General features: G+C 41.4%; 2 long non-coding RNA genes across 2 annotated transcripts; both read right to left on the bottom strand.

The window, feature by feature from the left end:
• Positions 1-403: 403 nt before the first annotated feature.
• On the bottom strand, positions 404-3427 carry LOC140527451 (uncharacterized). The gene is made up of 2 exons (XR_011974807.1): positions 3334-3427; positions 404-933 (listed from the first exon to the last, which is right to left on the bottom strand). It is a non-coding gene; the product is annotated as an uncharacterized lncRNA (long non-coding RNA).
• Positions 3428-3638: 211 nt separating this feature from the next.
• Positions 3639-23795, bottom strand: LOC140527450 (uncharacterized). Its single transcript, XR_011974806.1, has 5 exons — positions 23630-23795; positions 22659-22978; positions 14082-14119; positions 8475-8634; positions 3639-3815 (listed from the first exon to the last, which is right to left on the bottom strand). It is a non-coding gene; the product is annotated as an uncharacterized lncRNA (long non-coding RNA).
• Positions 23796-23832: the final 37 nt, after the last annotated feature.

Below are 23832 nucleotides of genomic sequence, written 5' to 3' on the forward strand. Positions count from 1 at the left end.
GGGAAGGCACCCCCAGTTGCCAGGATCAGAAGAGACTCCAGGTAGGATGTGAAGTTTAAGGTGAGCTTTAAAGAAAACTATGGAGCCTAAGAGGCAAAAGTGTGGGGGGGTGGGGGTGGGGGTGGGGAAAGGAGTGCCTTCTAAGCACTGCAAAGAGTCTGTTCAACTGTGTGGAGGTGAGAGAAGGACTGTTTTATGTCAGGAACAGCAAATAGGCAAGTCTGCTGGAAGGGAGAGTATGTGAAAGGCAGTGATGTGATAAGCCTGGAAAGGTAGGCTTCAACTAAATATCTGGATAGATTGTCAAAATGATAAAAAAAAAATCCGGATGTTTTGTCTAAGATATCAGACATCCGTGTGTCATAGGTTATAGGATTTACGGCTAGAAGAAACCTTGGAGCTCTTGCATTCCAATTTCTTTATTTTACAGATAAGAAAATAGATTCAGAGGAATTATAAGTGACTTGCCCAAGGTCTTACAGAGGCAAGAGTGCTGAGGACGACTAGCACCTCTAGTGTGAGGGTTTGTTGAGCCCTTTTCAGGGCCACTCATCCACCTTTGATGTGTACCTTTCACCCAAGTCTCACCTGTGGCTCCAAGAAGGTGTAAGTATGTGCAGCAGCCATACTCTGAAAAAAATCTGCTTGATAGATAGGCTAAACCAGGTTGAGAGTAATTGACAGGCCTGAAATCTGTTAGTGAGTTCAGTGGGAGGGGGAGGGGGGGCGGTGTCTATTCCAAGCTTGTGAACACTTCCTCTGGCGGAATGGGGAGATGAGAACAATTTGATTTGTTGGCTAAGAAGGTGGTTGAAGCAGACCCTGTGGAGTCCTTAGGCTAGGGCAGACATCAAAGATGCCAAGGTCATCCACTGCAGTCGAGGCCATTGCCAGTCATCCCAACTTTTGTCTTGCCACTGGACTTCGAAGACTCTGGAAGAGAGAGTGAGGCTGATGACTGTGTGCAGCTCTGCCTCACTTCAATCCAATTCATGGGGAGTCAAGACATCACCTTGTGATGTCATTGACAGTCTTCCAAAAATGGACAGAGCCAAGGTCACAGACTCTAACGGTGTTCAAACTTAAACCAGGTCTTCTGACTCTAAGCCCAAGATGATGCTACACTGTGTCTAAATGTGTTTAATTTTTGCTTCCATAACTTCTTGACCTGCTCTGCTGACAGTTTAATTTCTCAGGAAGTAATTTTAGTAAGAAGATCTTGGCAGGCCAGAACAGCTGGTAACTAGGCAATACTTTGACACTTTGTTATAGCTTTCTTTGCCCTTTTCTCCCATGCTCAGCATGCTGGAGCACATAGACTCTGGACAGAAAAACACAAAGTAGTCAGGGCTTTAACAATGTAAAGAAGAAAAGAAAGAACCAGGGCCCGATACGTATCTATTCTGCCAGGCATTTGGGAGTCTTCTAGTTTTCTCCTCCCTTTTTGCCAGGGGTCAAATCCTGGCCACTAAAAGCACCACACCAGTGTCAGGAGGTCTCATACATCCTGCTCATGGCAGGCTTGCAGATTTAGTGGACCATGAACTTCTAGAAGACTGCCCTTTTACATATGCACAGAATTCCTACTTTGTGCTAAGTTCTTTGTCAAGAAAATACACTACTCAGTCCTGAAGATTTACGGTTCCTTGATCAGAGGAACAGATAGAGATGAGAAAGTTCCCACCCTAGCATTCTCGGCTTCTTTAAATGGGATATGGAGCTGCAGTCTGCCTAATCTATGGCTACATTTAACAACTTCCATTCCTCTTGTGAATCAGGAAGATGAAATCCCAGGCTTGGGACACAACTTTGAATGTCCTGACCATTGATAAATTTCCTTAGTAATCAAATGGCCCCAATTTCTGATATAACCAACTTTCCCTATCCACAGGGTCTTTGAAATGGAAATGTGGTGAGTGAGATATTTGCCTATGAATTGAGCAGATTACTTAGAGTTCCCCAACTTGGGTGGTCTCACTCTAGACCTTGAATGGATTTCTCTGAAGAAGTTAACAGTGTACCTACAGAGGGGAAACCATGACACTTGGACAGAAAATCAGGATAAAGCATCCTGAGTGCTTTGCTACAGATTGTTCATGTGTGGAGCAGAGTGGTGGCTAGGAGGGGGTTGGAAGTTTCTATCTTCACATCTCTCAAATGCAACTTTTCTCCATTCACTACCTACCACCTCAGTTCAGGTCCTCCTCACCTCTCACTTGGATTATTGTAACAATCTCTAACTGGTCCCTTTATTTCAAGTCTCCCATCACTCTAATCCATTCTACATACAACTGCCAAAAGAATTCCTGAAATGCACATTTAAATATGTGACTCCTCTACTCAGTCACCTCCTGAAGCTTCCCTTTTACTCTAGAATAAAATATCAGATTCTCTGCTTAGCTTTTACATTGTTTGTTGTCATTTACAACTTGGCCTCAGTCTACCCCTCCAGCCTCACAGGGCATTATTTCCCTTCCTGCACTCTGTAACCACAATGACCTACTCTCTGCTCACTCATGACACTCTCATTTCCCATTTCTGTGTCTCTCTTCCATTTCAGGCTCTCTCGGATGCCTGAAATACTCATAGTTCTTTTTTGTTGTTGCTCATTTGCGTCTGGCTCTTTGTAACCCCATTTGGGGTTTTCTTGGCAAAGATACTAGAGTGGTTGGTCATTTCCTTCTCCAACTTATTTACAGATGAGGAAACTAAGGCAAACAGGGTGAAGTGACTTGCCTAGGATCGCTGAGCTAGTAAGTGTCTGAGACTGGATTTGAACTCAGGTCTTCCTGACTCCAGCAGTCTATCCACTGGGCCACCTAGCTGCCCTATAGTCACCTTCTCTTCACAAAGTTCCCCTCTTCCTTAAGGATGCAACTCAAAAACCATCTTCCAGATGAAACCTTTCCTGATGCTCCAAATACTAGTGCCCTCCCCCCAGCTGTATTGTATTTACTTTGTGTATATGTGTGCACGTATGTATATGTACACACAAATATAAATATCCATACATGCATTTATTAACTTTATATTTACACGGTATATATTTCTATATGTACTCGTCTCTGCCCATTAGAATACAAGCTCATTGGGAGGAGGGGTCTTTCCGCGCCCAGCGCCCAGCGCAGACATACGCGCTCTTGCTGACACTTACATACTTGCTGACTGAGACAGTGGAATTGATTGGATTGGGAACTGAGGACCAGCCTGGGCAGGCCTAGAGGAAGAGGGAAACCTATAGGCTGATGAGGAACATCCGCCCAGTAAAAGTATCTTTCACTTCCCATCCTTCAGAAGACATATTCAGGTTTTCTAGTCAATTCCTTCACTTACTTGCACTTCCTTGACTGCTCTGCAAAGAATCTGGGATGGGGGTGGGAGAGCTGGATTTCTGCTTCCTTCTTTTCTATCTTTCCCAGTTCAATATGATGGTCATCCAGCTTTGTGCAAGCTTGGTTATTGAATGCACACACAGAGAGGATCCTTTTTTTGAAGAAACAGGCAGCTTTTCCCCTCAGCGCAAGCTGAAGGGGAGGACCAGGGCTGAAGAAAGAGACATTGTTGCTTTCATGACATTGCAGAGAGCCCATTAGTCCAGATCATACACAAGACTCACATTAACTGAGAGCCAGAAAGTCTATGAGAGAAAGAGATGCTTTTATTCTGAGAACACCTTAGAAACAACTGGCTCCTTTCTGCCTGGATGACTGAAAGTGCAGCCTAGTTCAAGGGGAAAAGGGAAAAAAAATGTGCTACTGTTTGAAAATGGAGGGCTTCTCTTGTTCATGCACAAGATTCAGGGAGGCCAGAGGTGCCTAGAGTTAGAGAGAAAAAGAGAATTACAGATTTAGAGCAAGAAGGTCCCTTAGAGATCACCCCCCCCCCCACCCTCCCACCCCCCACCCCACCCCCACTCCCCTGTTTTACAGATGAGGAAACTGAAGGTCAACCAAGTGAGTTAATACAGCTACTAAGTATCAGGGGCAGGACTTGACTCCTTTCTTCTAGATTCCAAGGTTAGCTAGCACTCTGCCTCCCCTCATTGCTCACATGCCCCTCCTGGTGGCTGGAGAAGTAAATGCTCTTTGTGATTCCTTAGCCATGGCTTATTTTCAAAAGGGAGGAGTAGTCAATGGATGGGGGAAAAGGGGAAAAACCCTAAAAGAAACTCTAAGAAAATGAGAATAAAACCTGAGAATAACAACAATAGTAAAATTTGTATAGCACTTTAAAGTTTGCAAAGTGCTTTACAGATATTATTTTCATTTTTATTTTTTCAACAACTCTGCGAGGTAGGTGTTTTACATTTTACAAATGAGGAAACCCAGACTTCTGGAGGTTAAGTAACTTGCTCAGGCTCATACAGCTAGTAATGTCTGAGGCTAGAATCGAACTCAGTTCTACCCAGTTCTGGCCACTTAATCCCTTTCTGGAAAATGGTGATATGGAGGTGACATAGTCTACCCTATAGAGAACATAAGTACTGAGCTCAGTTTGGGTTGTCACATTTTAGGAAGGGCAAAGCTCATGAACCCCACACTGACATTTCTCTTATCAGACCAACTAGATGACATATTAATTCAAAGCAAAAGATATTGAGTCAAAAAGAACAGTAAAATAAATAACAAGTAAACATTCTTCCCCATAAATGCTATACTTTCCCCATCCCTCTCCTAATTTAACTAATGACTAGTAGAGAGAGACACCTTATGCAGGAAATACATGTGGCTATGTTAACACTTGTAGGAGGATTATGATTAGTGTTATAAGGCTGTTTCAGCTTTTTTGTTGTTGTTGTTTTCTCTTTCTTTCTCTTTCTTCCTTTCTTTTCTTCTCTTTCACTTTCTCCCTCCCTTCCTTCCTCCTCTCCTTCCTTCATCCTCTCCTTCCTTCCTTCCTCCCTTCCTTCCTCCTCTCCTTCCTTCCTTCCTCTCTTTTTAATTCCTTCAACTCTCATCATGTCCCTTGTGGGCCATATAAATCATCCTTTGAACTTCACTTAGCAAGACTGAAAGGAACTGGTAAATTGTTGTCCTGTATTCCTGCCATCAATAAAATCACTGCCTTTTCTGTACGTAGAAGGCATGTTTACCAGATTTTGGTGGTTTGAATGATAAAGACTATTCATATCTGGGATATATCCAGGTGAGCTTGAAATTTCCCAAGAAAGTTGTTGGTGCTAACAGAAAAAGTAGATAGTCTGTTTCTGGTATGTTCACACCCTTACAACACTCACTGGAGTGTCAGTATTGATTGACATTTATCCTGGTCTTTTCAAAATTCTAGCAGGATACTGCAAGCAACAAGCTGGGACTCAGTACTGCACACTTTGCCTATTCATGCAAACTGTACAGAGGCTTACAAGAGGAGAGGGGCAAGAGGTTCCATTGAATACCACAGGATCTCCAACTGTTCACCCTTGGAGCTGGATCCTGACATATTTAACTTTGCAGACCACAGGAGTGGAAGGATAAGTTGGAACTGGAACTCAGCAAGAGAACATGTGTTCTCATTGCATGAGAGGGTTGTGGGAGGTGCACTCCACAGAATCCAACTCATTAATTCCCAACCATTCAGGGAGATCTAGTCTATGACGGAAGATCTTAGAAACCGTTAAGAAAGGCTGGTTAATGGCACCATCACAATCCAGAAGACCTCATGCATCACCTTAGTGGTGGTACCTAAGAAAAATAGAAATATATGGATATTTTTTGATTACCAAACTTGGATCAAAAGTACTAATGTGGCCAGTAAACTACACCATAGGTTTAAGATGCCAAGGATTATCTGCCAGGCAGCCAGTGTTTTTCAGTCTTGGACTTGCATAGTGGATACTCTCCGATTCCTATGTCTTAAGATGACAAGGAAGACTACTTTCATTTGTCCAGCTGGAATTTGCCAGTTTAAGAAACTGAGCAACTTATCTTTTTAGAAAATAGCCCCAGGAAATGGGAGGGGTCCTATTGGCCCTTGGCAACCACCTATTGTCCATGGGAGAGTTTGGTTGGACTTTCTAATGGGAAAGTGGAGAAAACTGATGAACTCTCACCTAGATAAAGGGTGAGGAAAAGAGACTGTTGAACAGCTGTACAAAGAGTTTCTGACCCAGATATGGACACTGAAAGTGATGCATACTGTGAAGGAAACTGCGTATTATTACAGGGAAGGAGAATTGAATCCAGAGACAACTCTTTTCCTGTCTAAAACTGCTCCTCCAGTGACTCCAAGGGTACAGATTTAACCTATAAAAAGCTGAACACACTGATAACCAACCTGACATGGCAGTTGGTTCAGGTGTAGACACATAAGTCTTTAATGATCATGATGGTTAACCCATATCAACTACTAGCTCTGATATAGGAGCAGGGAGATCAGTCAGTGATAGAGGCACTAGATCTATTAGAGCAATTATTAACCTAAGTTATGATGTTATAGGCAAACCTGAAGGATAGTAACACATGTTACATGTTATCTAGGCAATGATACTAGAGCTTGTCCTATGAAAAGTGCCTTGCATATAACTATATATATTTGCTGCGATGCATGTGAATTATATGCTTGAATTTCTTTTTAAGTTTTGACTATGCTTTGTGTTGTATTAGTGCTGTAGTAATGTTTGTTGTTAGTTGTTTTGCATATATTCTACTGATTATAATTAAGTTGTATTTTTATATAGGCCTGTTGATAGCGTTTTTGTCGTAGCTAGCTAGCCATCTTTGCTTTGTCAGTTAGCCATGCTTATTGCTTTTGACTGATTGACACATACTATATGCACATACTTTTGAAGTATGCATGTGTTATGCCCTGGGCATAATTAGGCATGTTGCCACTGTACTATTCTCCTAGGTGATGCTCAGTATTCTGCTATGTCTACAGTACACATAAACTGTTTGTGTACATTTGTTTATTTTAATGTCAACAGTACAAAGGCTGTTTACCTGGGACTCCAGGAAAATCATCCTTGCTGTTTTAAAGTGTTGATATTTGTGTGCCTGTTCCAGCTGATATTTGCAAGGACTATAAAAAGTTTTGAGCCAGAGGAGGAATGTAACCCCAGTTCCAACACCCATTGGTGTGGGATTCTCTTGCCTCATTAGCAGAGATCAGTACCCTGTCATAGTTATATGCATTGTCTTCTTGGTTCTACTTCTTTCACTTTGCATCAATTCATAAAAATCTTCTCATGTTTCTTTGCAAGCATCGCAGCCATTATATATTTTATAGCAGAATAGTATTGCATTACATTCCTATACCTCAAATTGTTTAGCAATTCTCCCAAATAATGGGAGACCTCTTTGCTTCTAATTCTTTGCTATTACAAAAAGTGCTGCTGAAATTGTCTTGGTGTATATGAGGTCTTTTTCTTCAAGAATTCTTTCTGATAGTATCTGCATTTGAAATCTATAGCATACATTATAGATATTCAATAAATGTTTGATGATGATGGTGACAGAAGAGGATAAAGCAAGAAGGAGACTACAGCACCAAATAAAAAAATTATATACTATGACCAGGTTGGATTTATACTAGGGAAATAGGGTTGGTTCAGTATTATGAACCTATTACTATAATAGACTATATTAACAACAAAACATCCATTTCTGTTTTAAAAAATTAAAGCATAAGAATAAATGGATCTTTCCTTAATGTGATAAATAATATCTATTTAAAATACAAGCCAGCTTTATTTGTAATGAAGAAAGGGACCTTTTCAATAAGATAAGTGATAAGGTAAGAATGTAAATTATTACCACTGCTGTTTGATGGAGTTCTAGAAATAAGATAATAAAAAGAAATTGAGGGAATAAATGTGGACAAAGAAAAGATACTAATAATAATCATAGCAGCTAATATTTATATAGGGCTTACTATGTGCTCAGAGCTCTATCCACTGCGCCACCTAGCTGTCTTAAATAAAAGGACCATTTTCTGTGATGATATGAGGGTCTACTTGGTGAACGCCAGGTAGTCAACCAAAAAAAAAAACTAATTAAAATAAGTATCAGATTATAAAATAAACCCATACAAATCATCAGCCTTTTCTATATGTTACCAACAAAAGCCAACAGTAAAAGATAGAAAAATTCCATTTCAAATAACTAAAGAATGTATAAAATATTTGGAATTCACTTACCAAGGTACATATTCAGAAACTGTATGAATATCATGAAATATTTTAGAACAATTAAGACAGACCTAAGTAGAGATATTAATTGCTTATGGTTGGGCTGAGCTAATATAATAAAAAAATGTTAATACGACCTAAGGTAATGGGAGAAGATCTAACCAATATGGATCCAATTCTTATAACCTGTGCAAGGGACTCTACGTATCACCAGCCCCCATGGAGACTTGGAGAACTAGTTAATGGAAATCTGTGAATGTATGTAATTGAGTGGCCCACCTCCCCACAACAGAGCACCCCACCAAGTCCACTTCTGAATGCAGCATAGACAACAAAATCATATCCTTACTCATAGGACTGTGGGTCTCAGAGGGAGAGTTGATTCACCACTTGGCTAGGTCAAGTAGGTTTCTCCTCTATGCTGCAGTGGCCATGGCTGCCCCCAACTCTGTTGGTTCTTCTGACCTTTTGAATCTCACAAGGTGATTCTGTCTCTAATTCTTCTTCACCTAAGAATAGAAAGAAAAGATACAACATGGATAGATGCAACATAGGTGCCAAATGTTCCAGGCCACAGTGTACTTGGGTAGAGAGAGAGGCCTTTTCTACTCAGAGATCTATGTTGTACCCTAATGAATCACCACCAGGAAAGAGAGATCAAAATAACTTCTTAGTGCCTTTTGTGTGCATACTCAGTTGCCAGTGAAAAGGCTTTTTCCCCCCACCACACAGTAAGTGGACAAAAAACAGTAATAGAACATCTGTGTATACTTTGGAATATAGAGCTAGATCCCTCTCTCATATGTCAACCAGAATTTCTGGAAATGGGACCCTTCAGGCTCCATTTGGACTGGCAACAGGTAGAGCTCCCACACATGCTGTGAGAACTGAGCCCTTACAGCCAGATCCCCTGTTACGCTAAATTAATATACATATTCAGTTCCATACTAATCACGCTGCCAAAGGATTATTTTTAGAGCCAGAAGTTGTTTTTTTTTTTTAAATTCATTTGGACTTTTTAGAATCTCAAAAAAAATAAAGAAAACAGCGAGAAGGAAAAAGAGCTTACCTGTATCAGATCTCAAAGCATATGGCAGACTAGTAATCATCAAAATTATTTCATATTGGTTAAAATATTGAAAAGTTCATCGGTGAAACAGATTGAGCACATAACCTATACAAATGAACATAGTAGCACAGAATTTTGTTAACTATTGCAACTACTGGGGTAGGAACTCACTATTAGACAAAAACTGCTGAGAAAACTGGAAAGCATTCTGGTAGAAATTAGATTTAGACCAAAACTCACAGCATATTCCAAGGTAAGCTCCAAATGGATATGTGATCTCCACATAAAAAATCATAGCATTAAAAAGTTAGAGACGTGATGAAGGAAATATCATTAGCAATCACATATAAGGAAAGAGTTCATGATCAAACAAGGGATAGAGACGGTCATGGAAGATTAAGTGGACAATTTGGGATTACATAAAATCAAAAGGTTTTTGTACAATTAAAACCAATATAGCTAACGTTAGAAGGCAAGCAATTAACTGGGAAATAAATTTTTGCCACAAAGTTTTTTGATAAAGATCTGACATCCAAAAGATATAAGGAATTTATTCAAATATATAAAAGCAAAAGTCAATCTCATGTAGCAACAAGCACCCTGATACATCCAGGATAGCCAGCTAGTATAGGTTCTTAGATCTGCTTTTCTAGAAGAAAAGCAACTTTTGAGGCATCAACAATCTTCTTTAATCACATATACCAACAGATAAAATACAAGCAGAGAAATAAAGACCGACAGGGCTTCTAACTGTCTCATCATAAGCAATACATACATCACAGATCAACAGACAGATCCAGCTGTCTGACCATTACATACATACATAGTTACCAGAGACAGAACCACCAACATCTGGGTTTTTAAAGCCGGCGGGCTCCTTAACAGCTGCCCAGAGTCTCATATGACACATGAACCTTTTTCCAAAAAGTAGGCCTCAAAGCAAAACCTCACCTCAGAGTATATATACACTTTTCAGAGCCAGAGGACATCACGACCCTTGTGACCCAGTGCCTCATTAGAAACTAATAAAAGGTGTGGGTCTTCCTACAAAACAGGCCTCCCCTAATCAAGCTTCCCTTAATGGACTCCACCTGAGGCTTATTAATGGGAGGGAAAGATCTTTAACTCTCATTAACATTACACCCCAATAGCTAAATGGTAAAGGATATTACAACAATGTAAATTTGAGGGCATTCTTTGCCCGACTCCACTCTAACAGACTACTTGAGCTCCCAAGTAAGGTTGGCTATATCTCTTCCTCCAGTTAGAATCCTGTTCCTTATCTCCCGCTACTCCTCTGCATGAATCTTTCACTCTATCTAGCCCAAAGTTTTCAAAGTTCTCCTACCCCAAACATTTCACATTTAACCATGATGGTTTTGTTTCTACTGGCCTAGAATATCCTCACTCCTCTTATCCTACTATCATTCAAAATTCAGCTCATATCCTGCTCTTCAATGAGGTAATCCTTTTCCTGACCAGCTGTAGACCTAACCTCATCATATATTTTGGCCATTGTCTTTTCTTAAATGAATGTTTTTGTCTATAGTGTATATTATTCTCAAGTTGTTTTATATGTGTAAATCTTTTTGACCCAATTTCCTTAAGGGCAGGGACTATATGATATTCCTGTTTTTTAATAACCCCCCACGAAACCAGTCTTAGATCCATGATAGATGTCCAATAAATATTTGGTGATTTTAACTGAATTTCTAAATCAGTTCCAAGCAAGTGGAGGTTAGAGGGTGGGTGGGGGACTGATGGCCTGAAGTACTGTTGCTAATAGAATTTAGACTTTGAATTTATTTTACCATTATTTTATTTTATCTTACCATTGATCTTGGCTTATTGTCCTGTGCATTTTTATCTCACTAAATGAGCAGTATTATAAATTATATTTATTGTTAGTATAGTCAAAAATGTAATGAAAACATCATCCATGCGGTGGGGGGTGAAGTAAATAAACAAAAGCATAATATACCTACTTTGCTGAAGAAAGCATTGTTATGGTGTGCAAAAATGTCAAATTAAGATAAATAAGCTAAATCAAATATCAAGGGTATCAAAATTCACTCCTCAAAAACCCTTCAAATTTGAGGCTCCATCAAACATATATATATATCCATTAGATTGACAAAAATGACAAAAAAAAAAAAAAAAGGAAGATGGCAGCTATGGCACCTTAACTCACTGTTAGTAGAGCTATGAATTGGTCTGGTTATTCCAGAAAGCAATCTGAAACTAGAAGGAAAAAGTCATTAAACTCTAATATATCCTTCGACCTAATGATGCCATCACCAGGCCTATATGCAAGAGAAATCAAAGAAAACAGAAAAGGACCCAAATATACACAAATATTAATAGCAACTCTTGGTAGTATCAAAGAACTGTAAACTAAGAGGAATGCTCATCATTTGGGGAATGGCTCAAAAAATTGTTCAGTAAGGTATATGAATGAAATAGAGTGTTATTGTATAGTAAGAGGTAACTAGAGAGACTATTTCAGAGAAACTTGGGAAGAATTATATGAACAGAGAGGAGTGGTGGGAGCAGAAGAGAACATTGTACAAAATAATAACAATGTAGAGAAAAACAATTCTGAAAAACATAAAGATTCTGATGAATGAAATGACCAATCATAGTACTCAAGCACAGCAATGATGAAGCAAGTTTGTTGTTGTTCAGTCATTTCAATTGTGTCTTACTCTTGGTTCCCCAATTCAGGTTTTTTTTGGCAAAGATATTGAAGGGGTTGGCCATTTCCTTCTCCAGCTCATTTTACAGATGAGGAACTGAGGCAAACAGGGTTAAGTGACTTGCCCAGGGTCACACAGCTAGTAAGTGTCTGAGGCCAGATTTGAAATAAAGAAGATGAGTCTTCCCATTCTATCCACTGTGCGACCTAGCTGTCTAAAGTTATCCCCTCCTAAAAGAGACATATTTTCAGACTCTGTAAATGTGTAGATTGGTTTTGTGTGAATATGTTTGATACCAGACCGAGGATTCTCTCTCTCACTCTCTCAAACTGGGGGAAGGTTTTTGCCCCCTCAGAAAAAGAAAGAAAAGGTTATTGAAGTATTGAAAAGAAAATGCATAGAAAAGAACAGAGGAAATTCATAGACAAGCAGGACAACTTTGAAAGTCACATGAGGAAAGAGCATATTGTGTTTAATAATGATTCATGGATTCATAAATAATCATCTTTTTTTCTATTCTACTATGTATGAGGAAATGCTAATTTTCCCCCCTTAGTGTTGGTTAAGAGCAGATTAAAAAAATAAAATTTTTGTAAGAAGAGAGAGGAGAGGGGGAAAAAAGAAAACTTGGAAAGTAATGACAAGTCAAAGATATGAGTACCAAAGGATTCAAACTCTCTACTACTCTCTACTGAGCCCTGCCAAGGTACCATTTCTGGTAGTTACTCTACATCCCCTGGTATGAAGTGATTCCATAGAAGGTGACCTGAATTCTTCTGGGAAAAAATTCAGGTTTTGACCCATATTCATGATACAGATTGATCTTCACACTGCTACTCCCAGCAGCTGCAGGAGAGTTACCCTGCTTTAGCATCTTCGAGTAGGAAGAGATTACCTCCAGCTGTCAATTAAGCAGCTAACACTTACAGAAGTGTAAATGCTGGAAGGACTCAGCTGTAAGTACAGTAGAGCCAGCTTCTAAGCTGACCCCAATATGGGGATTCTTTAAAAAGCTTATTCTAGGCTATTCAAGGCTCGCTCTCCCTCCCTCTCTCCCTTTCCCCCTCCCTCTCTCTCCCTCCCTCCTTCTCTTCCTCCCTCCTTCTCTCGGTCCCTCCCTCTCTCGGTCCCTCCCTCTCTGTCCCTCCCTCTCCGTCCCTCCCTCTCCGTCCCTCTCCGTCCTTCTCCCTCTCTCTCCCTCTCTCCCTCTCCCTCCCTCCTTCTCCTCCTTTCCTCTCTCTCTCTCTTTCTCCTTCCCTCCTTCCCTCTCTTATCATCTCTGAAGTTGGAGAGCTTTTGAAAAATGCTTTCAGTTGAGTTATGACAGCCCAGAAAGCAGAACAAAACAAAACAAAAACCATTGCATGCATTTAAAGGCTGCCAGTCCAAGCTGGGTATTTTCCTCTGTACTTGGCAATAGCTGTGGTCCCAATGGCCATGCCCTCAGGGGAATCCTTATTCCATAGGTCAATCTGGGACTCTTTAATAAGAAAGGGGGAAAACCCTAACTCTTTCTGCAGCAATAACCTGCCTCTTCTTGAGCCCAGAGCACATTTCAGTGCTTGTTGAAAAAAATCAAGCATGTAATATCACTTAGTTTAGCCCCCTAATTTTATAGGTAAAGGAATTGGACCCCCAAAAGCTATGAATTCTCCAAAGTCACACCACTAGTTCATGGCAGCATCAGAATTCCTGCTGAGAAAATTTCATTGGACAATAGAATTAATATTCAGGAGAATTTCAACAAGCTTGACTAATAGGACCAAGCTAATAAGATGAATTTGAATAGGGATGAATATCTGGTGATTGAGTATTAAAAAAAATCAAACACAGAATTGGGGGTGGGGCAGAAGAGGTCAGGGATATAAGAAATGGTTAGGTAGAAGTTGGTGCCCAAAACACCTAGCACTGAAAACTTGATGTTCAACAATATGAGATGGAAACAGCAAAAACCAAATCAACACCCAATGCAGTCTGAGGCTGCGGAGAAGCGTCCTGCTGAATTCTCTTGTCAGTTCACTTTTTAGAGGGGAGGGTGACCAGGAAACATGGGAAACTAAAAGCCATGCTAATATGGAGAATATCCGAAGGAACTGTGGTGATGGGTCCTGGAGAAAAGAAGGATTAGGAGTCATGAATGAAGTGCAGTTTGTCAAGATGAATGGGATGGTAGGGAAGGTTCAGACCATACCTTATGAAGGTGGGTTGAAGGAACTGGGGATGTTTGACCTGTAGACAAGAAGTAGGGAAAACAATCATTGATTTGAAACAGTTGAAACATTAATAGAATCATGACTGAAAAGGACCTTAGGGGTCATTTAGTCCAAACCTCCCCTGCCTCATTTTTTGCAAGTAAGCAAATAGACCCAGAGAACTTCAATTGCTTGCCCAGAGGACTAAATGGCAAAACAAGAATTTAAACCTCTGACTTCAAATCCATTGTTCATTTCACTGCACCATGTGCTCTCCCCTTTGATTGTCAAGTGGGAGAAAGATTAGACTTATATGGCTCCAGAGGACAGAACTAGCGTTGGTGGATGATAAAATGGCAAAATAGCAATTTTTGGCTCAACAGAAGGAAAAATGAATGATTAGAGTGGTCAGAAATGTATTGGAGCTGCCTTGAGGAGAGGGAGTTATTTTGGAGGTCTTCACATGGAGCCTTGAAGGATCACTTGTTGGGGAGACTGTAAACAAGATGTATGATTTGGGTAAGGGTTGGATTTGTTTGTCCTTCATTTTCAGAGGACCAATGATATCATAGGTGATAACTTGTCCATGAATTGGATTTAAGTGAGGCAGAATTGCACAAAGTCATCAGCCTCACTCTCTCCTCTAGAGTCACTGAAGTCAACTTGACAAAAGTCAAGATGACTGGAGATGGCCCAGGATGACCTTGGCATCCACAATGTCTAACCAAGTTCCAAGTATTCCACAGCTCCTGCTTCAGCTGCCTTCATGGCCATTGGAGCAAATTGTTCTCATCTGCCCATTCAGCCAAGGGGACATTTTCACATGCTGGGGGTACACATTCTTCTAACTTACGAATGGGTTTGAGGCCTGTTGATTACCCTCAACCTGGTTTAGCCCATCTGCTGGAAGGTTTTATTGAGGTGTGGCTACTCTGCATACTACAGCTTTCTAGAGCCACAGGTGAGAGCTGGTAAAGGTGGACATCAAAGATGGATGAACAGCCTTGAAAAGGGTTCAGCAAGCTCTCACAGGAGGTGCTAGTCCTACTGAACACCCTTTGAACAACCCAAGGGTTAGATGGTCTTTAAAGTTCCTTCCAGCTCTAAGATTTCATGATTCTAGCACATTAATAAATCAAGTTTGTGAATAAATTCCAAATATTTCTCTTTTCTCTTACACTGAATAGGTTACTCTAGCTAATCTTCTTGCAATATGATCCTGACCTCCCCATGGTACTGAATGTTCAGGGTTTTTCCCATTATCTTTCCTTCCTTCTTATTTCCAGGCCTCTCTTGGTATCTAGTCCCTCTTTTAGCCTAGTTAGTAAGCTGCATCCATTCAGTTACACTCCCTGGGTTTTCAGCCAGTATAGAAGGTGCTGTTAGGGAAGTGACAAGGTTTGGAGGCTGTTAGACACTCTTATCTCCAATCGTTGAATAGATTAGGGAACTGGGGATCTCTTGAGTTCACTTCTCCTCTGGTATAATTGTTAGACTGATCACTCAGGACCTCATCACCAGGAACAAGAGGGTGGCTTTTTTGGCAGAGTACCTTGGCTCTGTTCATGGACAGAGAGGCCCTGGGAAAGAACAACCAGGCTGGAGGGATCTGTCCCCGCAGGCCCCTCTCCTTCCATTCTCCCAGTTCCCATTCAAGCATGTACATGCAGGCAGGCACGCACACAGCCTCTCTGGGTGTTCAGGCAGTTAAGAAGCCGGTGGGTTCATTCCAGGGCAGCAGCTTTGGAGGACAAGGGGAGGATAAACCCTCAGAGATGCACGACCGCACAGGCTGATTGCTGAGAAAAACCTGGCTCTGAGGTTCCCAACACTCATTTCAGGGACTTTTTCAAGAAGAGTCTTGCAAATGGTTATGATTTTTAAAAGATCATAAGCTTCTCAATTTGACTATGAGTCAGTTTCTGCCCAGCTGAGGCAGAGAAAAAGACTTGTTATTGATGGTATAAGATATCTCAGGTTGGGTGTGGGCAGCAGTATTGAGTACGTGTCAGTTTGCTGGTTACAGACTAGAAGGTGGGAGTGGGATAGTGGGAAAAAGGGTGCCCCAGTACAAAGATCATGGCCGTTGTGGCCTGGGATTTCACTGGTCTCTGGAGCTCTCAGTAAAGAGAATCCATTTATCCCTGCAAATCAACAACTATTCTGCAACTTCTGGTCTTAGTGATTTGCCTTAGGCACCGAGAAATTAAATGTCTTGCCCAGGGTCACTCAGAGTATATGGCAAAGAGATTACTTGAACCCAAGAGGTCCTGACTCCAAGGCTGGATTTCTATCCACTATGTTATACTACTACTCTTATAAAATGTAATGTGGTATAGAAACATGGTATATTATTAAATTTCAATTGATCAGATTCAACCCACCCTTCCAGATTGTCAGATCTTTTTTTAATTCAGATTTTGTCATCTAATATGTCCCATGTAATTCATATACTTGACAAAGATGTCAAATCCTTCTTCATTTAAGTCACTGGTATAAATAGTGAATAGGAGCGGGTCAAGAATAGAGCTCTGGGGCATCTTGATAGTGATTCAAATTGACATCAATCCATTAATTAACACTCTTTGGCATCAGGCAAACAACCAATTCCAAGTCCATCTGACAGTATGTGACACAAGTTCAGGCTGTATATGTGATTGGTGGGGCATCCACGGAACCCTTGGGGTGCCGCGTTAGCAGTCTAGCCCAGATCTCTCATGGCTCACTTTCCTTAAATTTATAAGAAAACTTCAAAAGGATGTAATACATAATTCGTCCACCAGATGGAGATCCACTCCAGTCACCAATCTAGAAGTTTTGGTCTAGTCGTGTCAAACACACCCCACCCAAATCCCCAATGTCTGGGCAAGTGGTCAAAAAACAAAAACTAGCCGAATTCTGAATTTATGCAATTTATGCTAAGGAAGGAAGATGATCAGAAATATTGGGAAGGGTCACACCAGCAGGCCTATGGGTGAAGGGGGCTGTTTGCTTCCCAATATAGTTGGCAGGAGGTCTTCCGTTTCAAAAACAAAAGGAAAAGGCAAAAAGAGGCAGAGAAATATTTGCACACTAATTCTTTCTACATCCATCTGTCCTCTGGCATCCCTTCATCCTGCTGTAAGTGGTGCACTTCAGACAGTCCTGCTATTGCCCTAGCAAGGGAGTGAGAATCTGAAGCACTGGGGTCACTCTTTTGTGTTACCCAAATTGCCATCACCCTGGTACCTGGAATAATGAGTAATTTAAGAGAGAATAATGGATTGAATTATTATCTCTACACAGATAACTCCCAAATCTATGTATCTAGCACCAGTGTCTCTCCAAACCTCCAGTCCCACATTTCAGGCTGGATGTTTCATAGACATCTCAAAGTTAACATGTCCAAAACAGAGCTCATTTAGACTCCCCCTCCCCACAAGCCCACCATCCTTTTCAACTATTACTGTTGAGAATACCGCAGTCTTCCTAGTCACCCAGGCTCTGACACCTTTTTATCATCCTTCACTCTCACCAGGGGTGTACTGATAAATGTTGAACAACCAACTTTCTAAAACAAAAACCAAGCCCATAACACACTTTTGAGCGTAACCTTTTCTCCATCACATTCGTCAATCTAGGCAATCAACAAAACAATAAATAAAGCCTGGATTTTAGCATTTTCTAATTTCTAAGGCATAAATATTCCCCAGATGAAAATTTAGTACTGGCTCTGTGGAGTCTGAGCTGGTTTCAGTTGGCTGCATCCCACAGAGTCCATTGGTTGTCTAATTTTGTCCTTTCTATCTCCACTTTTTTTTTTTTGGAGGCAATTTGGATTTAAGTGACTAGGTATCTGAGACTGGGTTTGAACTCAGGTCCTCCTGACTCCAGTGCTGGTGCTCTATCCACTGCACCACCTAGCTGCCCCCCAACACCTCTTGAAATGGTGTCACAGTCACCACTCTAATTTGAGCCCTTATCACCTCTCCCCTGGACTATCAAAATAAGCACCTAATTTATCTCTCTATTTCAAGTCTTTTCGTTCAGAGTTGTGTAACCCTCTCTGAGCCTCAGTTTCTTTATCTGTAACATTCAGATAATAACACCTACTTCACAGGGTAGTTGTAAGGATTGGATGAGATAATGTATGTAAAGAGTTTTATAAAGCCTAAAACACCGTATAAAACTGAGCTATTATTATTGTTACTGTTGTTAGGATTTTTATAGCAAAATCCTAGAGAAAAAGAAAGGGGTCGAATACATCTCCTATGATTACCCTTTAAAAAACCCTTGACCACCTAGATGCAACACATCTTTTTAGCCATATGACATTGCTATTTGACCTCCCTTCTCTAAGAGGACCCTGACAACAAGAAGGTAAAGTCTTGATGTGCAAGTAAATTGGATTTAAGTGAGGTAGGGCTATGCAAAGTCACCAGCTTCACTTTATCCTGCCATCTGGATCCAGTGGCAAGCTATAGATTAGGAGGACTGGAGATGGCCCCAGATGAGCCATATGACATATCACTTACTTCATACCTTGTATGATCTAACCCAGGGGTGGGGTACCTTTAGCCTCAACGCCACATGTTGCCCTCTAGGTCCTCAAGGACAGCCCTTTGACTGAATCCAAACTTCACAGAACAAATTCCCTTAATAAAACAATTTGGTCTGTGTTTTGAAAATGCATTCTTGCTTATCGTTAATATAATTTTGCTTCTTAATGGGAAGATCTTTCCCACCCATTAATGAGCTTGTCCTTTAAGGAGAGTTTGATTAGGGAAGATTTGTAGGAAGGCCCACACCTTTTGTTAATGAGGCACTGGTTCTCAAGGCACTGTGATGCCCTCTGGCTCTAAAAAAATGTATAAATACTCTTTGGTGAGGTTGTATTTGGGGGCTTACTGATTCAAAGGGTTTTGTTTGACCAGAAGAGATTCTGGGCAGCTGTTAAGGAGCTCCCCAACCCCCCTTGAAAATTCAAATGTTGCTGCTTCTCTCTCCGGTAATTATGTATGTATGGTCAGACAGCTATCTGTCTGTTGATCTGTCAGACAGCTGGAAGCACTGTCTGTTGATTTTGATTTCTATTTTCTCTGACATTCAGGGTGCTGACTTTTTCCTCTGAACTATGTGAATGATACATGTGCTTGATTAAAGTGATTGCTGACCCCTCAAAAGTTGCTTTCCTTTTAGAAATGCAGATCTAAGAACCTATGACAGCAGGTCCTGCTATGTCGGGGTGCTTGCTTTTACAGTCTGTAAAACTTCGACTCAGTCAAAAGGCCATACCCAACGACCTAGGAGGCCACATGTGGCCTGGAGCCCGCAGGTTCCCCACCCCTGGTCTAACAATGGTCTTCTTTCTCTTTCTCACACAGAATACTCCATTTCCAGTCTCTGCCTTGGCACAAACTGTCCCATCTCTACCTCCACCTCAGATTCAGAATCCTTCGTTTCCTTAAAAACTCAGCTTAAGCCCCATCTTCTCCACGATGCCTTTCTTGATCCTTCAGCTGTTAGTGCATTCCCCTATCCTGCCTAATTACCTTGTTTTTATTTTGTACGTAGCTATATTGTACTTATTATCTCCTGATGGAACGTAAGCTTGTAGGCAATGCTGGTATCATTTTTGTCTGTGTATTCCCAGTATATTGGCACATAGTAGGTGTATAATAATAATATGGGCATTGAAGTGGTATAGTGGATAGAGAGCTAGACCTGGAGTCAGGAAGGTTTGTGTTCAAATTTGACCTCAGACGCTTTCTAGCTGTGTGACCCTGGGCAAGTCCTTTAAACCTACTTGCCTCAGTTTCCTCATCTGTAAAATGAACTGGAGAACAAAATGGCAAACCACTACAGCATCTTTGCCAAGAAAATCCCAAATGGGGTTACAAAGAGTCAGGCACAATTGAAAATGACTGAAGAGTAACAACAACAAAATAATAAAAATAATACTTGCAATTTATATGATTATATTTATATAATAATAAAAATAACATTTATATAGCCCTTACTATGTACCAGGGACTGTGCTAGATCCTCATGACAACCCTGGGAGTTAGATACTATTGTTATCACCGTCTTATAGGTGAGGAAACTAAGGCACACAGAGGTTAAGTGACTTGCCAGGGACACAGTTACCTAGTAAGTATCTGAGGCTGGATTTCAATTCAGGTTTTCCTGATTCCATATACTTGTTGAATGATTGGCTTCCAATCTAGGGTAAGGAAGCTCCTGGGGGGGGCTTCAAATGCTTTGCAAGGGATGATGGGATCATAGCTGTAGAGTTGGAAGGGACGTCAGAGGCCATGGAATCAAATCGAATCCCCTTATTAAACTTAAAAAATTTAAACCCAAGAAGGTTGTGATTCACCCAGGGTCACAAAGGCAATAAGCTTCAGAAGTAAGACTTGAACCCTTCTGCTTTGACTTCAAAGTTCTTTCCTCTATTTAACATTATGTGAATCTGCAAAGAAACAAACATACTTTCTGTAGACTGAGTATATCTTGCACATGTTTTACTAGTTTTTAAAATGTATGTATGTAAAAATTATGTATGTGCTGCTGAAATAAAGTACAAATTCATTTAAAATTAGTACTGAATTAACAGGTTTTTGTCATTATGTGTTTTTCTCAATTAATAGAACAACTACTCATTAGGTGAGGTATCTTTGAAATTTCATGTTTAAAAAAAAAATATCCTCAGAGCCATAGCTAAAAATATTTTCATGGGATCATGGAGGAGCGTAGCAAAACATTAGACTAAAGGGATATGGAGAGACCACATAGGGTAGTTGTGGCAAAGAGGACAGTCTGGCTGAGGGTGCTATAATATCAGGAAAGGGGGCATTCTGACCTTTCTTACGGTTTACTATCCACTATGTTCTCTTGACACCGGATCTCCTTACAGTTCCAGATATGAGGCTTGCTATCTCTTGGCTCTAGGAATTTTCTCTGGCTGTCCCCATGTCTGGAATGCTCTGTCTCCTCCCAGCCTTCAGTGGCTTCCTTTCCATCAATCAATAAATTAATCATTTATTAAGCACCTGCTATGTGCCAGACACTAATTCCTTTAATTCCCAACTAAATGTTATCTTCCATATGAAGCCTTTCCCACCTTCTCCTAATTTTTGTGCCTTCCCTTTTGAAATAATTTCCTATTCATCCTGTATATACTTTGTACATATGTTTGCTTGCTTTCTCACCTATTAGACTGTGGGCTCCTTGAGGACAGGGACTATCTTGAGCACTTAGCATAGTGCCTGGCATATAGTAGGTACTTAATAAGTGTTTATTGCTGGAATACTATTGTTCTCTAAGATATGATGAGCAGGTAGACTTCAGAAAAACCTGGAAAGACTTAAATGAACTGATTTGGAGTGAAGTGAGCAGAACCAGGAGAACACTGTACCCAGTAATAACAACATTGTGCAGTGATCAACTGTGATAGACAGCTCTTCTCAGCAATACAATGATCTAAGACAGTTCCAAGACTCACAATGGAAAATGCAATCCACATTGTGCGAAAGAACTAGGGAAACTGAATGTAAATCGAAGCACATACTATTTTCTCTCTGTCTTTTTTTCTTCCTCATGGTTTTTCCCGTTTGTTCTGATTCTTCTTTCACAACACGACTTACGTGGAAACATGTTTAATAGGATTGTATATGTATAGCCTATATCAGATGGCATGCTGTCTTGGGGAAGAGGGAGGGGAAGGAGGGGGGAATATTTGGAACTCAAAATCTTATAAAAGGGAATGTTGGAAACTAAAAAGAAATAAATGTTTATTGCCTGACTGACCTTCTACTTTGGGGGGAGGGAAGGAAGCTGGGTTTGGAGAAAAAGAAGCCAACAAGGTGATAGAGGAGGGGACAGAGAGTCATTTTGAGCAAAGGGTCATTGATTCAATGACAGAATAAGAGGTGAGGTACTAGGATAATGTTCAGGGAGGAAAGGAAGTATGCTCCTTCTTCCCTCTACCACAAAGCTAGGTGGGACAATAGTTTGGCTGAGCCTGGAGTCAAGAAGACCAGAGTTCAAATCTGGCCTCAGACTAAGTGTCTAGCTCTTTGACCCTGCGCAAATCACTTAACTGATGTGTGCCTGTTTCCTCAACTGTAAGATGAGAATACCTCCCAAGGTTGTTTGAGGACCAAATGAGACAATATTTGCAAAGGGCTTAGCGTAGAGCCTTACACATAGCAGGTGATTCCCCTTAACCCCCATACACTACACTGGGGGCAAAACTCTGTTCACCCTGTGGTAATTATTGCTTTGGCCCCCTGACTTGATGTTCAGAGCCATTGTAACAGATCTCTGAAATCCCTTCTATCTCTAAAATCTTACATTCCTATAAAGGAGGTGAAATTGTCTACTGAGTAAAGGGCAAGACAGGTTGAACTGGGGTCCCAAAAAGAGTGGGGAAGATTTGAAATAGGATCTCTGAGGAATTTGATAAGAGTCCTTAAAAAGTTTGCCATGTGGCTATGAGGGCACAGTTGAAGCTATACGCCAGGAAATCATGCTAATCAGGTGCTAGCCACTTAATATCAAGTTTTAGATGTATGTGGAGGGACTCTTTAACATACCCAGTTTCTTTGTGAATTCCTTTGTGTGGTATTGTTGTTATGTTCCGCCTTAGTTTTCCAAGAGGACCACGACATCAAGATGATGACATGACTTGCAGTTAACTTTGTTTTCAGTGAGGGAGGGCTGCGTATGGTCCCCAGCCTCACTTTCTCCTCCAGAGCTATCTGGATCTAGTGACCTGATAGTCATCAGGATGACTGGAGATGGTCCAGTATGCAGTGGGAGACTTTGACCTTTCAGGCTAAGGCCTTTTCACTCAAAGTAAGGTGGTGCCCATTCAATGAATAGGCCTCTTTAGAAAGTAATCAGGGGATGGTCCCTTTAAATAAAAAAGAAAAAAAGGAAAGTAAGGTCATACAAAGAGCAAACAGCATAGTTAAGATATAGATGGAGTCTACTGTCATCAAGGCAACACCATCTAAGTGCGATATAGGAGGGTCAGTTTCCCCCCCACTGCTCTTGGACTACAGAGGGTGACTCGCACTGATTTCTGCCCCTGCAGGCCTCCAGTCAGGCTCTTGGGGAGTCCTGGGAATGACTTTTATTCCAAGAACACCCCACGGAGCAGCGGAAGCAGGAGAAGCTGGCCAGGTTTCGGGGAGTCAGGAACGCCTGCCTGGGCTCTTGGGCCAGGCCTGCCGTTTGCTACGACCTTGACCTTGGACCAGCGGCACCAAGGCTCGTTTTCCGCACGTCTGGAAGAAGGGTAAAAACCTTTGCCCCGTCCAGCTCAGGAGAACCAATGGAGATAAGGGATGGGGCTGCTCCGACCTCTGACACCCAGTCCTGTCCCCAAAGCCCTATTTCCTAACTTTGAAAGGACACGGGGCCGGGGAGGCTCGGGGTAGCACACTCGGGGATGCTCACGCAGCTGCGCCCAACGCCTGCTCCAGGACCCTCCTCCCCCTCCACCGAGCCACACACCCTCCAATGCGGCAGCCCCAACCCCAGCGGCTGCAGAGGCACACACCCACAAGAGTGAGAACTTCTCTCCCAGAGGCTCAGAGAGGGTAACCGACTTCCGCGAGGCCACGCAGCACGTGGGGCTGGTGGCCGAGCTTTGTGGTCCTCTGGGTCTGCTGACCGCCGGGCATTGGCTGGTAGGTACAGACCGTTCTGGAGAGACCCGTGAGAGCACTGGGACCGGGGGTTTGAGAGAGAGTGAAGGTGTGG

Source organism: Notamacropus eugenii, chromosome 2 (assembly GCF_028372415.1).
Source record: "Notamacropus eugenii isolate mMacEug1 chromosome 2, mMacEug1.pri_v2, whole genome shotgun sequence".
Classification (NCBI taxonomy): domain Eukaryota; kingdom Metazoa; phylum Chordata; class Mammalia; order Diprotodontia; family Macropodidae; genus Notamacropus; species Notamacropus eugenii.